The following is a 5,887-nucleotide window of genomic DNA, read 5'->3' on the forward strand; positions in this document are numbered from 1 at the left end:
GTAGAGGCATACATTGATGATATGATAGTTAAATCCAAATAACAGGCGGATCACATGTCTGACCTCCGAGAAACATTCGCCACACTCAGGCGGGACAAGGCCTTGCATAATCCAAAAAAGTGTGTCTTCAGTGTTGAGTCTAGGAAGTTTCTCGGATTCTTAATTGACCAAAGGGGGATTGAGGCCAACCCTGAAAAAATACAGGCGGTAATCGACATGCAATCGCCCCGTTCTGTAAAGGAATTTTTAAAACTAACTGGTTGTCTAGCAGCTCTAGGAAGATTTATCAGTCGGTCAGGTGACAAGTCCCTCTATTTCTTCCATGCGATCAGGAAGAAGACTAGATTTGAATGGGGGAGAAGATGCTGAAGCCGCCTTCCAAAAGCTGAAAACACATCTACACTCTTTGCCAAGGTTGGGTCAGTCCCTTGCCCAAGGAAGTGCTCTATATGTATTTGGCAGTTTAAGATCATGCCCTCTTAGCTAAAAGAGACGGTATCCAGATCCCGGTCTACTTCATTAGCCACATTCTTAGAAACGCAGAGCTTTAGTACCCCATGGTTGAAAATTTTGGTCTCGCCCTTTACATGGCTGTCAAAAAGTTGAAACCATACTTCTTGGTGTATCCAATCACGGTCTACACTGACCAGCCGATCAAGTGGCCAATGACAACTCTGAAGTCTTCTGGTCAAATGCTCAAATGGGTTATTGAACTACAGGGACTGAAAATCACTTTCTAACCAAGGAAGGCAATAAAAGGGCAAGAATTTTCTGACTTTATTGTTTAAATGACAAGGCTGGCTAAGCCGAATCATATCAATCGGGTTTGGAAAGTGTATGTGGATGGAAGCTCCACGATGAACGGCTGTGGTGCAGGCGTAATTTGTCAGTCTCCTAAGGGGGACAAATATGAATATGCACAACGGTTCAAGTTCCAGGCCTCAATAATGAGGCCGAGTATAAGGCCCTATTAGCCGGCATTCGGATGTGCAAGGCGGCAGGGGCAACAAGAATTGACGCCTGCTCTGACTCTCAATTGATCGTAAGTCAATACAATGGTGTTTATGAAGCCACCTATCCGGTTATGATCAAATACTTACAAGCGGTCAAGGATGAAGCTGGGACACTTGAAGATTTTAAGTTAAGCCTAGTGCCTAGATCAAAGAATAATCAGGCGGATGCTCTGTCCAAACTGGCCTCTATCGCCTCCTGTGAAACGCCTCGGTCAGTCTTCAGGGAATTCATGGAAAAGAGAAGTATATATGATGAAGACCCCAATGGAGTACTTGACCGAAGCTCTACCTGGATGGATAACATCCGAGCATATCTAACAGACGGCACCATCCTAAATTCACCCCAGGAGGCGGCCGTGCTGAAAAAAACGGGCTGCAAACTTTGAGATAAGGCAAGGAGAGCTCTTCAAAGAAGGTTTCATGAAGCATTTGACCAGAAGACTCCAGGGTTGTCATTGGCTTCACTAGTTCAATATTTCATTAACATCCGAGCATATCTAACAGACGACACCATCCCAAATTCACCCCAGGAAGCGGTTGTGCTGAAAAAACGGGCTGCAAACTTTGAGATAAGGCAAGGAGAGCTCTTCAAAGAAGGTTTCATTTTCATACTTGTCTTTATTTTCTTTCCTTTATTTTGAGCACCGGGTGCACACAGTGCAGAAGGACCGGCTCATAACAATGAAGGATGTCACCTGTGCTCGCGGATCCTACTTACCCATTATGGTACAAACTGCACAATGTGCAGGCGGACCAAAATCTTTAAAAGCAACGTTAGAGTACCGCGCTGCACAATGTGAAGACGGCCAATGTCGAGACTCTACGAACTACCGCCTGCCCAATGGGAAGACGGCTAAGCACATTGTTAATCTAAATATAATTTCGGGGTCGTCTGCCCCAACAGTAGACGCCCCAAAGGTAACCTGACTGCACCAAAACAATCGGCCTTAAACTTACTTTTAAGCTAAATTATTAACTTAGTAACTAACGTCCAAGGGACGAAGAGGCCAATGGCCGGATGAAAAACTAAGTTAATAATTTAGACATCTTTTATTTTAAGCTAAGTCAATGACTTATTGGCTATTCAATTCTCTAATCGAGGCCAATGGCCGGATGAATTTTATTTAAAACTACCGTCTGCTCAAACATGAGTACGACTGTCTGCTCCAACATGAGTTAGGCAACCGGCGACGTCCATTCGGGCGAATTCGTCGAGGAGAAGCATCTCCCTTTTGGGTGGCACATTGCTCTACGAAAACAAAAAACGGCCCTACCGAATGCGCTAAGGCAGCGCTCGCAGTCGTTTGATTTAATCTAACTTGAAATCTAAAAAGCACCAAGTTGTCTTCATGTTTTAGTACAGAAGATGATGGCTACTGTTTCAAGATTAGAGGCTATCAGCCCGCCTGTTTTCGCTATGGGGCAAGGCAGGCGGACCAGTATGTTCTTAATTAAAATGTTAAGTTAAAATACTTGGCAATTTTACCATTTTACGCGAGGCCTTTGGCCGGATGCATTTTGCTCTATATAGCCGTATGCCGCTTGGTTTGGGGAAATCACCATAGTGATTGATTGACTCAGAAACCATCCATACTCTTCAAAGTATAAAAATTTCTAAGTCAATCAATCCACTAAACCGAAACCAAGCGACATCCGGCCAGGGGCAAGAATATTCGCATACTATACAGGTTAGTATACTTAGCCAAAATTCTATGGATAAAAAATTGGAAGCTTTGAAAATTTTTTAAAGCATAAAACACTAATACAAACAAAACCGGTCAAACAGCCGGATGTTCCATAAAAATGCAGCAGTCAAAATTGACGACTAAAAGTGTTAACTGGAAAACCCAGGAATTGTCAAATCACCCGACCCCCTGGTCGGTAAAGATACATAATTACTCGACCACAAGCCGGAAAAGCATAGTAACTGGCCATTCGGCTGCAGAAATAAAAAACATAAATCTTAACGATTAGGGGAGCTTCTCAGCATTGGCATCTTCCTTATCCTCCGGCGCATGCTCCTTTGGTTCCTCTTCTCCCTCCTTATCATCCTCCTCGTCCCCAGAAGACGAGCCGCCATACGAGCTAGACTCCTTCCAATTTGCCTTATCAAACTGGACCTTCCAATTTTGATTATCGGCAGATGGCTGAACAGCTACCCAGGCCGCACGCATGATGACTTCATTATCGTCCATCATTTGTTTGACCAGGGCCTGTTTCTCCTCCTCCATCAAGGACCTATACTTGGTCCAGAGTTGGGTCTCCTGGTTGCTCAATCGACCTTGGAGTCTCTTAACCGTCTCTCCCAAGTTAGACGCCTTGGATTCCGCCTCCTTGAGAGTCTCCGGCTTCTCTTTAAGGCCCTTGACTTGGTCCTGGAGCTCCCTCACTCGCTTCTTAGCCGCGTCCAAGTTCTGCTGAACTTGCAGATTGGCAGACGCTTGGGAATACAACATATCAAGTGTCAGAATCTCATTTTGAGCAATCTCAAACTGAGCTTTGTCCAGAGTAGAGGCGGCCCGAGCATTCGCTGCCTTTACCTCCCTGGTCTTCTCATTGAGTGGCCCTTTGAGACCGCTCACGCGCAGCATAGCCTGTAGGCATCCATACCAAAACTCATAAGAAACCATTCAACAAAAATATGTATATTAACCAAGTTATAAGAAGTTTTACTTCGCAAAGAAGCACAAGAATGCCATCCAGGTCCAGGGTGTCGACCCCTCTAACGGGGGCCTTCTCCTCTAGATCAAGCGTCCTGAGCATCCGCCTGGCCATCTGGAGGACAGTTGGCCTCACTGGGGCATATATCGATACAAATATAGCTAAGTCAAGATTTTGAGCAAGGTTACACTGCATGAAGCGCATGGTCAAATGGTCGGATGACTTACCTCCTTCTCCCCCTGCGGCTTCGCAATCGCCTTATGTGCCCCCAGCAGTGGTGAATGGTTGTTTGCCACTCTTCGACACTCATTGTTGAGTGTCTGGCTTTGTTAGAGTCTGAGTAGGGGAGGAGGTTCTCGTTCCCTTCTTCGCAGGATTGGTGGCGACGTATTTCCTTCGACTCTGGGAAACATCGCCAGCCGACTGCTTGCGTAGTTTGGGATCCGGCTGAGAAGAGGGGGTAGGTTTTGATGAGCCACTCTGAAAAGAATTCTAAGTGTGAGTCTTAGAAACAGAATATGCTAAGCATTTCATTGAAAGAAACTTTGCAAGCTCGTTACCTTAGGAGTGCCACCTGGCGGTTGCTCATCCGCTTGCTTGAGGTTAGAGCGGTAGAAGGCGGCTGAGATGGCTGGCTTTTTGTGAGCAGAGAGCTTGGTCGTTGCCTTGTCTGCAAAAAACAACAAAGAGTTAGCAAGAAAATAAATAAACAAAGCAAGCAAAGTTAATAAAATCATGCGGCCAGCTACCTCTCAACATCTCAGTACAAAGGTCGCAGGCGGCCAAGTACATCCCGTCTGAGAGCCACTCGAATTGGGGAATATACCCTTGGGGGGTGACTTCCTTAACCCCCGTCTCATTGTTCTTCCGGACGGCCAAAATAAAGAGCCCCGGTCAAAAATCTAACTCTTGTGCCCGCCTGGGAACAGGCGGAAGGGCCTTCTTCCCAACCAAGAGGCGTGGATACTGGGTCCAGCAGTTGTACCGCTTGTTTCTTTGGAAGTCTAGGGAAGAAACTATGTAAAACTTGGTCCTCCAGTCAAAGTAAACCAGTCAATCCCGTTTAGATTGGGAGTCCTACTCTGATAATGCATGTGAGCAAACGCCTCGAAGCAGGGATCCACCTCCAGCATCTCACAAGCGACAACGTAGCCCAAAATATTGACCCAAGAGTTGGGGGCTAGTTTCCATATACCCAGCTAGTATTCGTCCAAAATCCTCTCCATAGCCGGATGGAGAGGGAAGCGAAGTCCTACCTGGAGGCTGCCTCGTAGCAGCCGAAGCACTGGTCACCATAGACGGCCATCTCAGGCCAGGTGACCGTGTCAATAGCATCCGGCACGGACAAAAGAAAACCATGTCCCATGACATGGTCAGAAAGAAATTTGGGAAGATCATCCTTCATAATCTTCCGCCTGCCTTCTGGGACATGCAGATAGTCAGGCGCACGTTCGTGCCGCCTGGAAGCAGGCGGCTCTTCCCAGCCCTCTCCCTTTTTAACAGAGAGGGACTCTTTAGCAGCTCATCATCCGGCATCGATCCACTCGGCCCGGGGTTCTTATATTCCTCGTCGCACTCATCCAAAAATGAGTCATTTGGAGTGCTAACGGCGCTAGGGGATTCTCTACTTATTTCAGAGACAGGTGCCCTAATGGACCCGTCAGAGAAGACAGTCTCACTGTCCAAATGGTACCAAGAACCATTCGTCCTATATCTCCTTTTTATTTGTTTTTTTCTGGCCATCGTGTCCTGCAGAGGCACAGACACTATCGGATTTGGAGATGTACTTAAAGGAAAGTTCTCGAACGAGCATTCGGCACTCCTAGTTCTAGATTCAGCCATCCCTGGTGACCGGCTGATCGCTAATCTAGGTCGTGCCGGGTGCATTTGGGAAACCATTTTTGATAAAGAAAAATGTAAAGAAATAAGTAAAGAAGAGATCAGACGGTTACCTTAGAAGAAGGTAACAAGAGTCGTCGGTCTTAGGCGTCTGGTTGAGCAGGCGAACTAAGGGGGCCGAATGTCGGATGTTGTGGAAGTCAAAGTCTTTGCAAGACAACTTCAAAGATTCTCCCAAAGATTCGTGCAAATGTGAATGCAAGGGAGGTCAACTCCTTTATTTATAGAGGGGGTAAAATGTTCAGGGTAAAACCCTAGAACAAGTGAACAGTAAAAAGTAACTTTTGAGGCACTCGTATCCCGACACCTATCAC

This window comes from Chenopodium quinoa, unplaced genomic scaffold (assembly GCF_001683475.1).
Source record: "Chenopodium quinoa cultivar QQ74 unplaced genomic scaffold, ASM168347v1, whole genome shotgun sequence".
NCBI classification, from domain to species: domain Eukaryota; kingdom Viridiplantae; phylum Streptophyta; class Magnoliopsida; order Caryophyllales; family Amaranthaceae; genus Chenopodium; species Chenopodium quinoa.